Below are 21,110 nucleotides of genomic sequence, written 5' to 3' on the forward strand. Positions count from 1 at the left end.
CCCCGGACGATGTCACGGACAGCCCTTCGGGAGGACCCTCGAAACTTGGACGGAGACTCGGACAGCCCTTCGGGAGGACACTCGAACAGCCCCTCGGGCAAAAGATCGAAAACACAATCTCTCTACGGGGTTGCACACATACGGTGTCAGCTATCCGGCAGGGCTTTGCCGTCCAGAACTAATTCCTGCCGGAACCCAGACAGCCTTACGGCTCTACAAAATTCTTTTCGTGGGAGGGAGAGAAGAAGCCAGATAATGCATGGCATGTGTATGAGAGCAAGGGATGAAGAGATGGCAGCCCTCACCTCCTCTATTTATAGGAAAGCAAAGGGGTAGTGTGCCTCCATATTTTTACCAAAAAACCCATGCATTAGGTCACACATGAGGGTGTTAAGGTAAAATGGGATGCCATGTGGAGCTCCAAGGAGCTCCACCACCCATGGCTGGCCACCCCTAGGGAGCCCCCCAAATGGGGTTCCTTCCTTTGTAAGCCATTACCTTCTAAAACTTTGACCAAGTCTAAAAAGGTGGCTCTACATAAATATCCCAAAAAGCACTTTCACTATTCATGACGACATTTTTCAGCGTCTGATCGAACTGAAAATATTTATGTGGGCTAAGAACATTTCCAGTACCCACTAAAATGATTTTCAACGCGTTCCGAAACAATTCCGGTTTTAGTGATTTTCATCTGCGAAACGCATCTGAAGTGGCTCCGGCAGCTCCGGAACATTTCCGGTTTTTATCTCAGAAAATTCCAAAAAGCTTCCAGAATGATTCTGGCACCCTCCAAGAATTATCAGGCATGTGCCGAAACCAATTTGACTTAATGGTATATCCCGAAACAACTTTTCGGTATCATCAAAACTTATTCGATGACCTCTCTCTGCAGTACGATTCCGCTGTCCGAAACCATTCCGGTGTCCGAAACTTTTTTCGGTGATTTTCTCTCAGACTCCCTGTCTAGTATTCAGCAGATAGATGACCCTTAAGCGTGTGACCCTATAGGTTGGGTGAAGTATAGACATGACCCGGAACCCCTTCCGATCAATGATCAACATCGGAGGCGTGGACACCCATATTGACCCCAATACCCACACGAATAAATATTCGAGTGAACCTCCAGTTGCAGTGAGCTATTCCTTTTGCTTCGGATATGTCACAAACACCCGAGGTGAGATTTATTGCATTCCTGTGGATCAACAATTTGTCCAGCATGCAAGTTACCTCGTTACCGGTTTTGTTCTCTTTTCTCGTTTCCGTGTTCCGGCATCCCAGTGATCAAATCACAATGTGTCTGGCCAGACGATGATGGATACCATTACACTGAGAGGGCCCAAGTATATCTCTCCATCGTCGGAGGAGCAAATCCCAATCTTGAGCTATCTTGTTACTTCATATACTTTTCCGTGAACCCGTAAGTTGCCGTAATAGCCACCCAATTACGGATGACGTTTAACAAACCCCAAAGTTCACGAAGCAAGCACGAAGGAACTTGATACTCTCATGGTCTAAGAAATTATGCAAACATTAACTATCTCAATGATATTAACCATAAACTTGTGACGAAGGTATCTCATAGCATAACATCAATCCGGGTTGATTCAACACAAGCGTTCTACCAACATTGTGCCCTCAAAATTGCCGGCATAGTCATGCCCATGATCAGGAAAACAGGATCATCATGCAATACTTGAGCTAGTCTTAGAGGCAAGACTAGGAATAGATTTTACCGTTTATTATACCACACGTGCATATGAGTTCCCTCCGAGCCTCGTGGATATTGTAGACTCGAGAATCATTGCAGTTATAGCATGGATCATAAACATTCATTACAAACTTGGAGATACAAAATAACTGTTATTACTGCCTCTAGGGCATATCTCCTACAGACTCCCACTTGCACTAGAGTCATAATCAAGTTACATGGCTTCCCTAACACCAATGGCTATCCGGTGCTACTCATGTTTTGCTCGTGGTAGAGGCTTTGTCATCGGGTCTGACACGTTCAGATCCATGTGAACTTTGTGTACTTTCACTAAACCTTCTTCGACATGATGTCGAATGAGTTTATATTTGCGTTGAATATGTCTTGTCTTATGGTGCGAACTTGGCTCCCATGCCTGAGCCACGGCGCCACTATTATCACAATAGATCTCCACCGGGTCCTGGGCACTAGGAACCATACCAAGGTCTTCAAGAAATTGCTTGATCCATACCGCCTCCTTGGAGGCTTCTGAAGCGGCAACATACTCCGCCTCCGTCGTAGAATCCGCCACAGTCTTTTGTTTGGAACTTTTCCAATCAACTGCGCCGTCGTTCAATATGAAAACATAGCCTGATTGAGATTTGAAGTCATCTGGGTCAGTCATGAAGCCTGCATCAGTGTAACCACTTACAATGAGCTCTTCATCACCTCCGTACACAAGGAGTAAATCCTTGGTCCTTCTGAGGTACTTAAGAATACCCTTGACTGTGGCCCTATGTTCCAACCCTGGATCACTTTGGTACCGGCTGCTAACACTTAGCGCATAGGAAACATCTAGTCTTGTACATAGCATGGCATACATAATAGAACCAACTGCCGAGGCATATGGAACATCATTCATTTGTACTCGCTCATCCAGAGTCCGACGACGATTCTTGCAAAGCACTGTGCCAGGTGACATGGGGAGTAGGCCTTTCTTGGAGTTCTCCATGTTGAACCTTTTCAACACCTTGTCAATGTACGTGCTTTGGCTAAGCGCTATCAGGCATTTTGATCTATCTCTATAGTGGTGGTCAATGTACCGGTTTTGTTCTCTTTTCTCGTTTCCGTGTTCCGGCATCCCAGCGATCAAATCACAATGTGCCTGGCCAGACGATGATGGATACCGTTACACCAAGAGGGACCGAGTATATCTCTCCATCGTCGGAGGAGCAAATCCCAATCTTGAGCTATCTTGTTACTTCCTATACTTTTCCGTGAACCCGTAAGCTGCCGTAATAGCCACTCAGTTACGGATGACGTTTAACAAACCCCAAAGTTCACGAAGCAAGCACGAAGGAACTTGATACTCTCATGGTCTAAGGAATTATGCAAACATTAACTATCTCAATGATATTAACCATAAACTTGTGACGAAGGTATCTCATAGCATAACATCAATCCGGGTTGATTCAACACAAGCGTTCTACCAACATTGTGCCCTCAAAATTGCCGGCATAGTCATGCCCATGATCAGGAAAACATGATCATCATGCAATACTTGAGCTAGTCTTAGAGGCAAGACTAGGAATAGATTTTACCGTTTATTATACCACACGTGCGTATGAGTTCCCTCCGAGCCTCGTGGCTATTGTAGACTCGAGAATCATTGCAGTTATAGCATGGATCATACACATTCATTACAAACTTGGAGATACAAAATAACTGTTATTACTGCCTCTAGGGCATATCTCCTACATCGGGAAATGGAGGGAAGAGCCGTGGACGCTGCTACAAATGCATGGAGCATGGGCACTTCTAGCGCGAGTGCCCACAGCCGCGGAAAGGACCGGCGGTGGAGCAGGCTCTCCTGGCCGACGCCAACATCGACGACTACGGACTCCTCTAGGCCGTGGCTTAGGGGGTGTGTGTTGTAATAAGCCACGACGTCTGGTGAGGTCGGGCTCGTCACGCGCGTCGGGTGCGCGTGGGACGTGCGGGACACAACGGCTGGCATGTGTGTGTGTGTGTGTGTGTTCAGGTTTAGATTGGACGCTGGTGCGTGCCACGCCCGTGTTCGGGTTGGTATCGCGTGCGTATGTGTCTAGGTCTCACTACTAGGGAAAACCTTATACACGGCATCTTAGCAGTAGCGCTGGACAAAATCATGTGGTACTACTACTTAGTAGCAGCGCTTGTAAGTAAACCGCGCTACTGCTATAACTTTAGCAGTAGCGCGTACTAGCAAAAAGCGCTGCTGCTATGTTTGAACTGGGCGCACATGGCTAGCCCAACTTAGCAGTAGCACGTATCCTCGCCCAGCGCTACTGCTATTCTCCTTAGCTGTAGCGCTTTTATCGCACCCGCGCTACTACTAACCCTACCTTATCCTCCCCACGCGGCCTACCCTCTCTCACTCACTCTCCCTCTCAGTCACTCTCGCCCGCGCCGATACCCGTCGTCCGCTGCCGCCGCCGCCGTCGTCCGTCCTCCACCGAGATACTCCCTCCTTCCCTCCCTCCTCCTCCCACCGCGCCCTCCTCCATCCTCCTCCCACCGCGCCCTCCTCCCTCCACCTCCTCCGGCCGTCCCTCCTCCCTCCTCCCTCCTCCGCCGGCAGCCCTCCTCCCACCGCCCCTTCCTCCTTCTCCTCCAGCCGGCCCCTCCCCCCTCCTCCGGCCGCCCCTCCTCCCTCCTCCCTCCTCCGCCGGCAGCCCTCCTCCCACCGCCCCTCCCTCCTCCTCCTCCGGCCGGCCCCTCCCCCTCCTCCTCCGGACGCCCCCTCCCCCTCCTCTCTCCTCCCTCCCTCCCTTGTCTCTATTCTTGCAAATTGTAGGTAATTTAAATGTAGATTTTAGAATGTAGACATTCTACAATGTAGGTTTTTTAATAGAATATTTTTTTGACTATTTTAGGTGTTTTGAATAAAATAGAAGTAAGAAAATTTAGGGTAGAACTAGGGTAGTAGAATTTTTAGCAAGTGTTTAATAGAAATAGTTTATTTAGTAAGTGATTAATATAACTAGTTTATTTATATTAAGTGCTTAATAGAACTAATTTATTTAATAAGTGCTTAATAGAACTAGTTTATTTATAGTAAGTGCTTAATAGAACTAGTTTATTTAGTAAGTGTTTAAAATAATTAGTAAATAAATTAATAAACTAGTTGAACTAGTTTAGTTTTAGTTGAACTAGTTTAGTAAGTAAATTAATAAACTAGTTGAGCTAGTTGAATTAATAGAACTAATGTATTTTTAGTAAGAAAATTAATATAACTAGTTGAACTACTTTATTTTTAGAAAGAACTAGTTTTTTTCTATTTATAGTAAGTTTATATTTAGTAAGAATTAGTTGAATTAATAGAACTAGTTGAACATGTCATATTTGTTGTTATTTTTTTAGTTTAAGCAATTATTCGGGATGTATTAGTGATAACTTATAGGGTTTTTGCTTTTGCAGAAATCAAGGAGCCCCTTCATCATCCCCGCCGTCGTCCCCGTCACCGACTCCCTCCGACCTCGAGGTGAGACCAGGCAAATCTCCATGTCAATATGAGTCCTATAAGATATATATGATGTAGATAAAAACATGTATATCTTGTGTTGCTCAAATAGGATATGTGGTTACCCAAGTGGCCGGTCATGTTCAGGTTACACCTCCGAGTGGCCTATGTTTTGCCAGAGTGTTGATTAATTTCCATTCCGGCAAATTTCAGGCGCTCGATATGTCCTTTTTTAGCAAAGGTCATGCCGGATTTTTTCGTGAATTCTGACATGACTTGTGCTAGAATATGTAGGAAATATCGAGTGGCCTGGATTTTCTCAAAAAATAATGATCTAATTTAGGTTTTTTAGTACGTATATTTAATTGTACAAGTTTAATCTTTGAATTATGAACGTAGGAAATGTCGTACTCGGATGACGAAACTCTCCCGGGGGAGTGTAGCTGGCGCCACGACGATCGAGGTCTGTGCGACAAGTGCCCTCACCTGGACGAAGATCGGCGCTTCAGCATTAAGCTCGAGGAGACCTTCGACGTTGAAATGGTACGCAACGATGATAAGTTTTTTTTCGTAATTAAGCACGACTTCAACTATTTCAACGTCTAATTTTCATCTTTTACAATTCGACCAGCTTATCCCATGCCATGCAAGACGCTATGTCTTGGAGAGGATGGGTTTTGAAGACCACGAAAATTTTGAAACAAAGAAAATACACCTAAGGACCCATCATGATATGGATTTTGAAGTAAATCTGTACAATTCTCAGAGCGTAACCCATTTTGGTTGCCAAAATTGGGAAGCACTTTGCAAAATGTATGGTTTTTTATGAGGGTATGATTGTGACCATGGATCTTGCTGATCCTGACATCGAGCAAAACAATATGGACATTTGGGTCCTTGTTGATACGCTTCCGATTCTACCGCTATGTGAGTTTCTTAAACATAGTTATTAACTAATTTATATTGTTTATTTCAAAATAGTTGACAGCTTATTTCCATTGACAGCTTATTTTCATTCGTCAAAGAATGTGCGGAAGATGGTAGACAAATCCCACTACACCATGGCTCCGAATTAACTTATAAGGAGAAAAATCATCTGATCGCATTTTGTACTTACTTTGAGAATTACAATACCTATTATCGAACTCCTCCAAATTATGGTGAATACGTGCCACTAGTGCACGTGTTGAACCACGATAACTTCTATGGAGATACCCTGGTAAGATTTTTTACTATTACGACATCCGTGCATCTTTTGCATACTTTTAAAACTAGTACATCATTGCTAACTACGAAGTTATTACTATGTTTTTCAATAGAAAATCCCGATGGATTGTGTGCCTCATCTGATGTATCAGAATGGTCGCCTTGAAGTTCTGAACATACAGCCAGGTCATCCTACGGTCTCACCTATGCATAACGGATTTCTGAAACCGGTGAACACATGCTAATCAAAGAATGGAAAAAATGTTTGGACATTCGTAAGGAGGTTCTTGGAAGCAACATTAAGCGAAAGACAAGAATTGGAGACAGGATAATCTCCATTCTCCATAATGGAGAGCCAGGGGCTATCTTCTTTTTTGCTATTTTACCTTAGAGAATATAGTAGGTCCTAAGAGAATGTAGTAGGTCCTATGAGGTACAATATGTTTATTATGTGGTACAATGTGTTAGAGTTGATGATGAGGAGTAGTTGTGATTATGACTAGTGACCAACTTGCTATGTGATGTCTCATCGATGAAAACGATGATCATGAGGAGGTGTTACATGACAATCATGTATTATGATGATAAGTTGTTAATGATATGATGATGATGATGATATTTATTATATCATTGCGTGAAAGAACCGCGGATTAGTTTCAAGTGGATGTCCATCCACTTGAAACTAGTCCACGGTTCTTTCACCCAGTGATGTAATAACTCATTATGATGTAAAAACAATCTCTAAATTGTTGCTGTATGAAAACTTGTATAGAGGTGTATGAATACAACATGAAATAAAAAAGAAATAAAATACGGAATAATAGTAGTAGCGCGGGCTGGGAGAAGCGCTACTAGTAATTACCAGTAGCGCAGTGTGGAGAAAGCGCTACTACTAAGTCGGTGTAGCAGTAGCGTGGGTTAACCAATGCTACTTCTAACCTTTAGCTGTAGCGCCGTACCAGTAGCGCCCCTGCCCGCCCTACTGATAGGCCTAAAACCCGCGCTGCTGCTAGGCTTTTCCCTAGTAGTGTCTAGGCCGGATGCTGGTATGTGGCCACCTCCGAGCTGTGAGTCGCGCTAGGCAAGTCGCGAGGCCGTTGAACGGAGCCGCGCTCTGGACGTGCATGCATGTTGTGATCTGTTAGGGAAACCCGCGTCGTACGCGAGGTGTGGAGATCGTGGACATAGTGGAGCACGTCATGGGTGGATGGGCTGGAGTGGGGCGCGGTGGCGTGAGTGCGCCCGCGTATAAAGCTCCCTCTGTGTACTCTTGTATGGCTGAGCCAACCAGTTGGAACAGAGAAATAGTATGCCCTATGTGCGGCTGGGTTCTTTGTGTACTCGTGTTTAGCTCCTTCTTCTTCTACCTCCGTGCAGCAACGAGAGAGAGAGAGCTAGCTAGGCCTGTGGCAACAACATTTGGTATTCAGAGCTACGGTTCGAGGCGATCACCGGCGGCCAAGGCGGTCGTCCCTCATGGCGGTGGTGGCGGGGCGTGGCGTTCCAGCTGCCGCCGCTGACGACGATGAACTACACCGCCTGGCGGTCAAGGTGGAGGCTATCCTTCATGCCTAGGGGTTGTGGAGTGCGATGGCTCCGGCGGAGGGCAAGGCGGTCAACGCTGGGAAGAGCAAGACGGCGCGGGCGGCGATGTTGGGCTGATGACCCACAAGTATAGGGATCTATCGTAGTCCTTTTGATAAGTAAGAGTGTCGAACCCAACAAGGAGTAGAAGGAAATGACAAGCGGTTTTCAGCAAGGTATTCTCTGCAAGCACTGAAATTATCTTTAACAGATAGTTTTGTGATAGGGTAAATCGTAGCGGGTAACAAGTAAATAAAGTAACTAAGGTGCACCATGGTGGCCCAATCCTTTTGGTAGCAAAGGACAAGCCTGGACGAACTCTTATATAAAGAAAGCGCACCTGAGGACACATGGAAATTGTTGTCAAGTTAGTTTTCATCATACTCATATGATTCGCGTTCATTACTTTGATAATTTGATATGTGGGTGGACCGGTGCTTGGGTGCTGCCCTTCCTTGGACAAGCCTCCCATTTGATATGTGGGTGGACCACTTTCCTCTCTTTCTTCATTTATTTCTTGCCACATCATCTATTTTATCTAGATACGTGTGATGTTACTACCTATGTTACTCCCACTGTGGGTAGTCTAAGCAGGCTATAAGGAATAGTATAATATATATGTGCTTATTAGTTGGAGGAAAGAGAAGAGAAGTGGGCTCTTGGTTAGTAGAGCCAACTGCAAAACGAGACCCAAGACACTTTGTGAGGATGTAAGGTGGGCCAACTATTGATAAACTAGTACGTATATAAAACTTATTATTGTACATGCCCGCTAAGAGGTTGGCTGTATATGACATGGCAACTTCTTATAGCCGACCCTTGGTTGTATTATTAACCATGCTCTTAGTGAGGTAGATAGTATATCATAGACGACTAGCTAGTATTAGACTAGCCATAGTGGGACTAACTTCAGCAGTAACATCGACTCCAACTCAGTAAACTTGCTTATGTGGCAATAAGTTAATGAGGAGAGAGATAGTTTCAGTAACTTAGCTAGTTACTGTAACATCACATGTCTCAATGCAATATGGGTCTATAACCTAATAAATGAAGCTTTGCATGACAATACACTTATGTTACTACCCACTATGAAGGTAGTAACATATATAGTCTAGGGATATGTGTATGTTACTAGTGTACTCTCCATTGTGGCTAGTCTCATAATCCCACCTTTCCGGTTTAGGCTGGTTGTAATGGTATTATCATAAGCGGTACCATGCTGCCAACTAGAATTTCTGAATGATGTGGCACACAATTAAATAAGGAAAGAGAGGATGTGGTATCATATCATGATACCGTGTCATATTAAATGTTGTACTACTACTTTGTGTGATGCATGACAGTTAGTAAGGCAACCTAAGATGCTAACTTATGACACTATGCATTACGGAAGTAGTATCCTACACTATCATATGGATGATACTAGTATATATGATACTCCCCATTATAACCAGCCTTATAGGGCTCAATTCAAAAATCTCACCAACTAAGGTAGATGGTGAGTGGTGGAATACTTTTTGTAGTTTGCAAAAAGACCCAATTAATGCTTTTGTTTTGCTCAAAAATTATGTTTTCCAATGTATTAATTGCAATACATGCATGCATATATAAAATATATGCATTGGTCAATTTTCTCTTAATATTTGCATGCAATGATTTAATGCACCTTGGAATCTGGACATGTGATGGGAAACAACCAAATTGAGCCTTATAAAATGGAAAAACTAAAATTTTGAGATAAGCCTATAAACAGGAAAGGAGGGAGTATATATGCATGATAATAGTATATGATCGGCAATACCTCCGTAATGCGCGCATGCATAGTATCATAAGTTAGTATCTTAGGTTCCTTATTAATTGCCATGCATGACACAAAGTAGTACAACATTTAATATGATACGGTATCATGATATGATACCACACCCTCTCTTTCATCATTTAACTGTGTGCCACATCATCCAAAAAGTCTAGTTGGCATGCATCATACCGCTTGATACTCCCATCTTACGACCAGTGTTATTAGGGTGGCCATAGTGGGGGTATCATAGCCGGTATCATGCACTCAGGATAGAAAATATGATGATGTGGCAAAGAAGCAGTAACATAGATAGATACGGTAACACACACACATACATATATATATAATAAATGCTATACTATGTGTCATGCATGACCCTAAATACGGTCATCTATGATATATACTCCCCACGTAAACTAATATAAGAGCGTTTATGTCACTATTTTAGTAATCTAAACGCTCTTATATTAGTTTACAGAGGGAGCTAGTACTACTCTATGATACTATATATGCACTATGAAGGTACGTACGTAGTATCATACACTAGTATCCTATGCATGATACTATATATATATATATATATATATATATATATATATATATATATATATATATATTATATGATACTCCCCACTATATAAGGCTGGCCATAGTGGTGGTATCATAGCCGACGATGTCATGCACTCGGAAATAGCAAGTATGCTGATGTGGCAAAGAATTAAATATATATAAAGAGGGTTAGAGTAACATATAGGTAGATACCATATCATGTTAAATGTGATGCTAATTTGTGTCATGCATGGCAATAAATATGATCTATATATGATACTATACTCTATGTATTATACTATGCGCTATAATTAATTAAAGGTAGTATCATACACTAGTATCATATATACTGTATATTCATGATACTAGTATATGACACTCTCCACTATACTCGTGATTTCTTACCGTGGAAAAAAATTGGAGGCGAAACGATGAACTCATGTTTTCATTCGAACAAACATATGATGTTAGGTAATGTAAATGTTTTCAAAGAGCACACGGTTCACTCATGAAAGCTGTGTGTCCACTAAACCGTTGCCGATGCACCCCGACCCCTTTGCCACGCGCGCGATCTGAGCCGTGCTTTCTGATTGGCCAGAACCCAAACCCCACGGATCGTACGCCTGCATCGTTGGATTCTCCTTGATCGAACGGCGATCATCACTCCTTTCGACAACACATGTACATGTTTTCAAATAGCCCCTCTCAAAAAATATTTTCAAATAGCACATGGTTCACACACGAAAGCCGTGTGCCTACCAAACCGTGGCCTATGGCCCCCCTTGCTGCGTGCGCGATCTGAGTCATGCGTTCTGATTGGCCAGAACCCAAACCCCACGGATCGTACGTCTGCACCGTTGGATGCTCCCAGATCGAACGGCGATCCTCATCCCTTTCGACAGGAAATACAGTACGGCTAGGAATTGATTTATATGCCAACATGCACGGTAAATGCAAAAAAATGTCTTACACATAGCACACGAGACCTGAAATGCGCCAGCAAATTAAACCCGTGGTAAAATTGTGATTGGTTTACGTGGGAAAAATTTAGAGGCGAAACGATGAACTCACGTCTTCGTTTCAAAATTAGTACGTCTTCATTTCAAATGAAATTATTCTGTTTGTGCACACGAGCGCTTAGAGGCAACCGTTTGCATAGGCCGTTCCGCGCGCGCGGCGACCGAGGATATTTTTCACCCTTTTCACCTAGGCCGCCAACACCCCCCCCCCCCCCGCCCCCACCGTCCACCCGCGTTTCACTCAACTAGTCCACCCAATCTCCTTCGCCAGCTCCCCCTCCCCCAGATCCACAGCAGAACCCTCTTCGGTGCCGCCGTGCTCACCCCGGTCGTGTGCCCGCTCTTCGGCGTCAAGCCTACCTCCACTGCCGTTCCCAACATGCGGCGGCCCGCGCCTCGCCGTCTTCGTTTGCTCGCCAACCGCCTCGAGTATATCGATGCAGTAACCCTCGCCTCTCCTGTGGTCCGGTCGGGTTTGCATTAAGAAGCATGTTAGTTACTGCTCTCCATCGCGGTGAGGCATATTTCCTCGCAATCCCTCTTCCTATTTCGTTCCGTATGTTCCCAAATTGGCTATAAAATAACAGAGAGCATATATATGTTCATTATCTATCTTCCTTACTATAAATAAGTTGTATTTGTTCCAATAAGTTACTGCCTATTTACAGATCGCGGGCGCCCGAGTCACACAAACTTAACAAATTAGCCATACATTTTCTAAATTATTGCATGGCATGTTTAGAAAGCTTGATACCAAGTTGTTTGTTTTATGCTTATCCTCCTTTCCTGAGTTTCGCATGTGTTCTTTGTAGATGTCGAGTAGCAGCGACATCACTCATTCAGGCCATGTATCTTCATCTGATTCAGACAACCCTAGGTCTTCAGCAGATTGTGAGGGATCAAGTAGTCTTGAACGGGATAGAGCTGCAGCAATTACCCTTCCGGTCAGGACACGAAGGAACGCTCCAAGGAAGCCCACACACACCCCTAAAGGTGTATATGAAGTAACCGAGATTGATTTAAAGTCCTGGGCTCCAACTAAACCAGATAAAGCACGCATGAGGTTCAGGAGTGTGTGTGAATTTGTTGGCAGGGCAAGGCTCAACATTAATCTGCCGGGGTTTCGGAAGGCTGACACAGAAACATGGCAAAGGATAGTCCGGGAGATCATGGATCACTTCAACGTTCCAGAGCAATGGAGAAGGCTAGGGATACTTGGAGACACTGGAAGCACGTGCTGTACAAGAAGTACTTGAGTGAAGGCAGGGACCCAATCTCTGCATACCCCCAAATTACAAAGGCAGACTGGGCAGAATTCAAAAGGGTCAGGGCAACTAAAGAGTTTGCTGAGAAGAGTTTTAAGCAATCGGAACTTTAGAAGAAGACCATACACCCCCACCGTATGGGTGTGGCAGGATACTACGGCATGAAACTGATATGGGAACAGGAGGACAAAGAAGCAGTAGCGACGGGTGGGAATCCAGCCTTTAGTGAAATCAGGGGCGAACGCGCCAGAGACTACTTGCGGGCACGTGCAAAGAGGCGTGGTGATGGAACTTATTACTTTGAAAACGCACGTGACGCCAAACTGTATGAAGTGATGTTAGAGGCTTCCAAGATCCCTGGAAGGTTCTACAGGAACTCAGGGCCATGTGACATTCTGTCCATTGCTCTGGACACAAAAGAGCCCCGTGGCCGTGCAAGGGGTATAAGTGTTAATGTCCCGCACAAGAGGGCTTTCACACTCAGCAAAGAAGAGAGGCTCAGCATGAAAAAAGTGAAATGAAGCAGAATGCATTGTATGAAAGGTTGAAGAAGGAGATTTATCTGGCTGTTCGAAAGGATGTTGAGGAGTCAATGATGTTGCAGAAGACTCTAACACTGACAGATAGCTAGTAGATGGGAGGGGAGGCAGGCATGGAGGATGCTGCTTATTGCGCGACAACACTGCACAAGAGTAGTTGTGCATCAGCTGACCCCAGCGACACTGACAATGCAGCTGCTCGTGATGATGCTATATCTGATCTATCTGGAATGAAAGACAGACTGAAGGGTGTGCTTACACATTATGAAGGTACATTAAAATGTGCAACAGCCTGGATTTTCCCACCCTTCTTGGAAGATGGCCTCTTCTTGGACAATGTGCCATTGAAGCCGGGCTGTGTGAAGTGCTACGTGACTGAAGTAAAGCCTGGATTCAATGAATTTTCCCTGAAGAATGTCCTAGGAGACTTCAATGAGCAAAGGACCTTGGGAGAAACACTGTTACATCACATCCAGTGGGCCACGAAAGGAAATAGAGTTCATCGATGAGATTCCTGAAGCCCCGCCAAGAGCAACCACTGTCGCCCCTCAACCGTTGACGCTCTCCTTGACACAGCAGCTCTCGCGGGCTGATGCATCAACCTGTGATCAACCGGCCCGACCTTCTGGCGTACATGCCATGTCATCCTCCGCCCCAAAGAAGCCAGTGGCAAGGCCTACAACCGCTGATGACGCACCACCGGTTCAGATGCTGACCGCTGAAGCAGCGGGGGGAGACCCAGCTGCAGCACATGCTCAGCAGACCAACCTGATGGAACAGACTGCTAAGCAGTCTGATGCTTCGGAACCGCCTGCTAAGCAGTCTGTAGGTCCAGAACTGAGTGCTCATCAGTTCGTCGGTCCGCAGGCGCATGATCAGCATACCAATGCGTCAGCACTTCCTGCTCAGCAAACCAATGCGTTGGCACGGCCTCCTCAGCACACCGACAAGTTGGCACCACCTGCACAGAAACCCGACATAGCTTCAACACATGGTCAGTTGTCCGATGCCTCTGCTCCTACAGCCCAGCAGTCCGTCACAGCAACACCGCCAGCTCAGCGGTCCGGCATAGATAAACCGTCTGCTAAGCAGTCCGTCCAAGCTTCACCGTCTGCTCGGCCGACTACCTTGCAGGCAACCAAACGTTCTGCCAGAAATGCTTCATGTACCAAGAAGGAAGTGGCCAAAAAGGCTACACCCCTGAGGAAGCGTGGCGGGAAAGTGAAGAGGAAAGAGAACGATTGCCTCTTACTTAAAGCACTCATCGCCCAGAACCAAATTAACAGCAGCTGGTTCGAATCGGGGAGTAATATTATTTCTGATGCCATGGATGATGAAGAAGTATGTTTGTTGCTTGCTAAAGTAAAGCGGGCGTACTTCAAGCACGCTATTACGTCCATGGCCAGCCATTTCTTGTTGGCGAATACTTTGATGAGTGCAGTTCCAGTTGCTGCAAGTTACATGAATATTGCATGGATCTAATGTCAGCAGGTCATCATGGTTTGCTAGTCCACTACAACAGAGATCATTTCCGACACGATGCTGGTTCCATCGATGTGAGTTTCGAGGACTTACATCTCTTCTTCAGCTTCAACATGCTCGATGCCACTCTTGTTAGATGCGTGATTTTGTAAGTACCTAATAAACTCTGATCAACTTCTCCATAAAAGGTTGTAAATGATAAACAGCTAACTGCATTTTATTCCTCTTAGGGGATTGAACGCGCAGAGAAGAAAAAGGGAGAGTGTGTATTTCACAGATCCTGCATTAGCAAATGGCACAACATTAGATGGTAAGGACCGACGGGACTGGGCCGTTAAAACGGTCGTCCATATCTTCGAAAACGCGTCCCATGCAGAATCATTTCTCTGGCCATATCATGAATGGTAAGTCAAGTAAACAACCACGCATACTCAGTTTGGTCGCCCCATACTTGCACTCAAAACTGATAACGGAAAAGAGTTTGACAACGTCGCTCTTCACTCACTTCTCGCCTCTCACGGCACCACCTTCCGTCTGACTTGCCCCTACACCTCACAGCAGAACGGCCACGCCGAGCGCATTCTCCGCACTCTTAATGACTGCGTTCGCACGTTGCTCTTTCACGCTAACGTGCCCGCTCGGTTCTGGCCCGATGCCCTCGCCACCGCCTCTCTCTTAGTCAACATTCGTCCGTGTCGTCCCCGTTGGAACTACGCCCCTCACCACCTTCTTTTCGATACACCACCGTCCTATGATGGTCTTCGCATATTTGGGTGTCTCTGTTATCCTAGCATCGCGTCCACCACACCACACAAGCTTGCACCCCGCTCCATCCCATGCATCTTCCTTGGCTACCCTCCCAACACCAAAGGTTACCGGTGCTATGATCCTGTCACTCATCGTGTGTACACCTCGAGGCACGTGTACTTCGTAGAGATGGTGTTTCCTTTTTTTTTAGGTTCCTCAGGCCGCGGCTCCTTCGGCTCCGGCCCCCGCGTCCTCTACCTGGTGCGATGCGCGGCGGCACCCCCCGGGGGCCCCCGGCCCGGTGCCTTCTGCCGCCCCCTCCCGGGTTCTCGACTCCCTCACCCGAGGTTGAGTCTGACCGGGACCCCGGGTCCCCGGCTCCCTCGCACGAGGTCGAGCCAGCGGGCACCCCACCCGCCACCCCGGCCGGTGCCGCCAATCCTGCGAAGCGCTCGACCTCGACTTCGCCCGTCGCCTCCTCCGCGGCTGGCTCCGCTGGCGTCGTCACGGCCCCTGACGCCGCGGCCCCCGCCTCTGACGCCGCGTGCCCCTGCCGCCGCGGGCGCCCCTGTTGTGGCCGTGGCCCTCGCCGCCGCTGTGGCCCCCGCTGCCGCGGCACCTGCCGCCCTCGCCGGCCTGGTCACCCGTGCCCGTGCAGGAGTGCATCGGCTGAGTACGCGCTACTCCTTCGACGAGTATGCGTGTGCTGCCTCGACATCAATGCCCTCACCCATCCCCGCCTCCGCTCGTGCCGCCCTTCGGGATCCCCATTGGCTGGCTGCGATGCAGGAGGAGTTCGACGCCCTACAACGCAACCGCACGTGGCAGCTTGTTCCGTGACCCCTTCGTGCCAACACCATCTCTGGCAAGTGGGTGTTTCGCCACAAGACTCGCCCGAACGGTTCTCTCGAGCGCTACAAGGCTCGATGGGTGGTTCGCGGTTTTCGGCAGCGCGCGGGCGTGGACTTCACCGACACCTTCGCCCCGGTTGTGAAACCAGGCACGATCTACGCCGTTCTTCAGCTGGCCGTCTCGCGCGCCTGGCCTGTGCATTAGTTGGACGTTTCCAACGCCTTCTTGCACGGTCATCTCGCCGAGCAGGTGTTCTGTGAGCAGCCTACTGGTTTCGTCGACGCCGAGCACCCTGACTTCATGTGCTTGCTCTCCCGCTCTCTTTACGGGTTGAAGCAGGTGCCTCGGGCTTGGTACCAGCGTATCGCAGCCTTCCTGCAGTCTTTGGGCTTTCGGTCCACTCGCTCCGATGCCTCACTCTTTGTGTATCATCAGGGAGCTGACACTGCATATCTGTTGCTCTACGTCGATGACATCATCCTCACGGCGTCCGCCCCCCGATCTCCTTCAGCGGCTGACTGCTTGTCTTCGTGATGAGTTCGCCCTTAAGGACTTGGGGCCCCTGCACTACTTTCTCGGCATCGAGGTGATCCGCCGAGCTGACGGTTTCTTTCTGCATCAGCAGAAGTACGCCCACGAGCTCCTTGAGCGTGCCAGTATGCTTAACTGCAAGCCGGCGCCCACCCCCGTCGACAAGAAGGCGAAGGTCTCTGCTCTGGAGGGGTCTCTCGCGTCTGATGCAGTGTTTTATCGATCTATCGTCAGTGCTTAATAGTACTTGACGCTGACTCGTCCCGACCTGCAGTACGCCGTCCAGCAGGTGTGCCTCCACATGCACGCCCCGCGTGACTCTCACTGGACTCTGGTGAAGCGTATTCTCCGTTACATATGCGGCACCATGTCCTTGGGACTCACCCTGACGGCCTCCGCCTCCACCGACCTCGTGGCCTACTCGGATGCCGACTAGGCTGGTAGTCCCGACACGCGACACTCTACGTCAGGCTACTGCGTCTACCTTGGCCCCTTGTTGACCTCCTGGTCATCGAAGCGGCAGCCCACGGTCTCCCGCTCCAGCGCCGAGGCAGAGTATCGCGTCGTGGCTAACGCCGTGGCCGAATGCTCTTAGATACGTCGGCTGCTCCAGGAGTTGCTCTGTGATGTTCACAAGGCCACTCTTGTCTACTGTGATAACGTCAGCGCGGTCTACCTCTCCGCCAACCCGGTGCACCATCGACGGACGAAGCATATTGAGCTCGATATTCACTTCGTGCGCGAGCAGGTTGCCCTCGATCGTGCTTGGGTTCTCCACGTGCCGACGACGCAACAGTTTGTTGATGCGATGACTAAGGGCTTGCCTACTCCCGTCTTCGAGGAGTTTTGGTCCAGTCTCTGTGTCTCCGGCGACGCTTCGACTGCGGGGGGGGGAGGGGGTGTTGAGTATGTATTTGTAATGCACGTGTATTGGAGTTGTGGCCCACCTCCTAGTCTTGTATAGTTGAGGTAGAGGCCTTCCCTTGTATTATATATGCATGCACCAGCACCCCAAATCAATACGTCGTATTGCAAATCATCTGTCTACACAGAATGATGCTTGGGCCATGGCAAGGTCCTCCATGTTGAACTCCACCTACATGAGTAGTAGTAAGCCACCAGAAGAAGTGAGGAATGGCAGAGCGGGACAGACCGTGGTCGCCGCTGCACTCGTTATCCGGCATATGAACATCCACCGGCAGAAGCAGGGACCAACCTTTGTGGATACTATGTTTGCAGACACATGATCTCCATCTGCAAATCTGCTGATAGTTGTGACGATTCTCGCGAATTAGTACCAGTAAGTCTATCTTAATTAATATCTTCTACTCCACTCATATGGCACATTCTGATCTTAAAAATACTGCAGCTCATCTTAAAACCGAGGACCCCTGAACCGGCCCCGGCTGGTGAATTGCTGATGGTTCGGAGATTTATCAGCGACTTCTTCCTGAATCACTACATCAATCCCACTGGTGATAATGAAGATTTCAGCATGCCTTCTCTTGAAACATTGAGTAAGAGTTAGCCGCTAAACATATAACGCATGGATCCATTGGTTTCCATCTGATGAGGTATTCGTATTTCGTATACTATGATTAATTATGTATTGCATATATGTGTGGACAAATCATTGGAATTTAGGTACCATATGTTAAATTGCAATTGTTGCGAAATCTGATAAATGTTCTTCCTGTGGACACTATTTGTTCAATTGAATATTGTGGCGAATTTGCTTTTTGCGTGCCGATTCAAAATGGGATATTTTTGTTTATTTGTTTAATTGAATATTGTGGCAAATTTGCATTTTGTGTGCCGATTCAAAATGGGGTATTTTTGTTTCAACCTGGCAATTGCTCTGCACACGGTTCAACTAAATGAGTGTGTGCGATCCACATCGGAAAGCATAGGTAAATCGTAGCGGAACCGTCGGTGATACACAGCAGATCGCAAACGATTTGCAGCGCTACTACGTGTGCGTAGGGTCTCCGGAACCGTTTGTGATATCGCGTTATCACACATGAGAACTGGGAGTAAACCGTGCCCAATACAAAATACAATCCCAGTCGTAATATTTTCAGGAAACGTGTGGGATCCCAAACGAAAAGCACACGTCACTCTTGCGGCAACCGTCGGTGATACCCAATAAATCACAAACGGTCTGCAGCACTTGTATGTGTGCGAAGGGGCTCCTGAACCGTTTGTGATAGAACATCATGCAGACGGTAATTGTTGGCAAACGTGTGCGATGGAGTCTAGCATGGCAGACGGGTTAAGCAAAAAACTCATGTGCGATTGGCACAAATCGCACACAGTTCATATGTTGGCCCATGTGCCTTACATACTGTTTCCCAAACGGATTGTTACGACAGACCGTATGGTTTCAGTGCGTCATTAGAAATGCTTAATCACCGATACCACATGTGCGAAAGAATTTAGTGTGTGTTGCATCGCACACGATTACATTTTGGAAGGCCTCTGGATCACTGCTCCATATCCCCGACGGTTTCTGTGCCGTGTGGGAAGGACACTCTATCGCACACACTCACTTGGCGACGGTCCCAAATGCCGTCGCGAAAAGGGGTTAAAAACCGTTTGTATTGCACCGACGCGTACCAGTGTGGGCCATAGGAGGGAGGCTAACCAGCCCACAAGGAGCTGGTGCGCCCGCCACAAGGGAGGAGGCCGAATTGGACTTGGGAAGGGGGCGCCACCCCCCTTTACTTCTCCTACTCCCTCTCCTTTCCCCCTTTCCCCATCTGGAAGAAGGAAAAAGGGGAGGGGTCGAATCCTACTGGAGTCCTAGTAGGACTCCCCTCTCCCTGGCGCGCCCCTTGTTGGCCGGCCTCCTCCTCCCCTCCTTTATATACGGGGGCAGGGGGCACCCCAACGGTACAACAAACATCTCTTAGCCGTGTGCGGTGCCCCCTCCACAGTTTACCACCTCGGACATATCTCGTAGTGCTTAGGCGAAGCCCTCCGCCGGTAGCTTCATCATCACCGTCGCCACGCCGTACGGAACTCTCCCTCATCCTCAACTGGATCAAGAGCTCGAGGGACGTCATCGTGCTGAATGTGTGCAGAACACGGAGGTGCCGTACGTTCGGTACTTGGATCGGTTGGATCGTGAAGACGTTCGACTACATCAACCGCGTTACTAAACGCTTCCGCTTTCGGTCTACGATGGTACGTGGACACACTCTCCCGTCTCGTTGCTATGCATCTCCTAGATAGATCTTGCGTGATTGTAGGAAATTTTTTGAAATACTGCGTTCCCAACAGTATATTCGACTGAAATTCGTCAATCCAACTGGGGCCTTAGGGTTCACTTTACAACTCTCAATTGTACTTTGGCTCAAGTTTCACAACCATTCATAATACAACTTTGAGAAGGATTGAGGACGAGTCGTGCCTCAGTGGTTGGGGTTGGCAGTGGCCATTAAACCCACCAAAGATCGATCCCTTGGATGGATGTAGGTGTCTCATCCGGGGTATCTTCTCCTTACAGGTATCTCACGCGATCTACGGGTCATAGGGATAATGATGTATCTATATTGTTCACGGAGTCGGATGGCTTCGAAAATTTCTCTAGACGTGTCGCATGTGTATAGGTTGCAGATCTTGATGGACACATAGCAGGTGTGTGTAGTGGTGTGTGGGCGTGCGGTGCGGTGTTTGTTGTGTGCCTGTACTAGTCTATGACATGTATCCATGTAACATGTAACCGAGGCTAAAAAAATCTTTGAGATGAATTAATCTGATTTTTCTCCTCTCTACCATGTAAGGTCTTCCGAGAAAATCCTCCCGTGCGTGCTCTATTCGCTCCGTCGCTCAATTCGTATAGAGAGAGACCGCTGCGCCACTGAATTTGCCACCGGCAGTAAGGGCCTCAACAGTATCCGCCTTCGGCTTGAATCACTCACCAAGTAGGTCTGCTTACGTGCCTAGAAGCACGCTGGTACAATCATCAATGATTGTAACATACACTCTGTTTGGATGTACATATTGGGAGGCTTGGTATTGAATTGGAGCAATGCCAAATCACACAGGACATTGATATTGATATTGAATGTGAATTCTGCTGTTTGGATGTCATGTAATTGGCACTTGGCATTCGGAGAGGGTGGTTCAATTCCATGGCTTGTTTGGATGGTCATAAGTTGCATTGGAATTGCTCATTTGTTACTGGATCTACATTGTACATTGTTCTATTGATTGAAACTAAATTTTATACAGAAAATGAATATATTTGTGAATGATTATATGTCATTTATACATTGCGGCCAACCAGCATACAAAATATCCAAAAGGCACCAAATCATGCACCGTTCTTCTCATTCAACATCAAC

Source organism: Aegilops tauschii, chromosome 3, assembly GCF_002575655.3.
Source record: "Aegilops tauschii subsp. strangulata cultivar AL8/78 chromosome 3, Aet v6.0, whole genome shotgun sequence".
NCBI lineage: Eukaryota > Viridiplantae > Streptophyta > Magnoliopsida > Poales > Poaceae > Aegilops > Aegilops tauschii.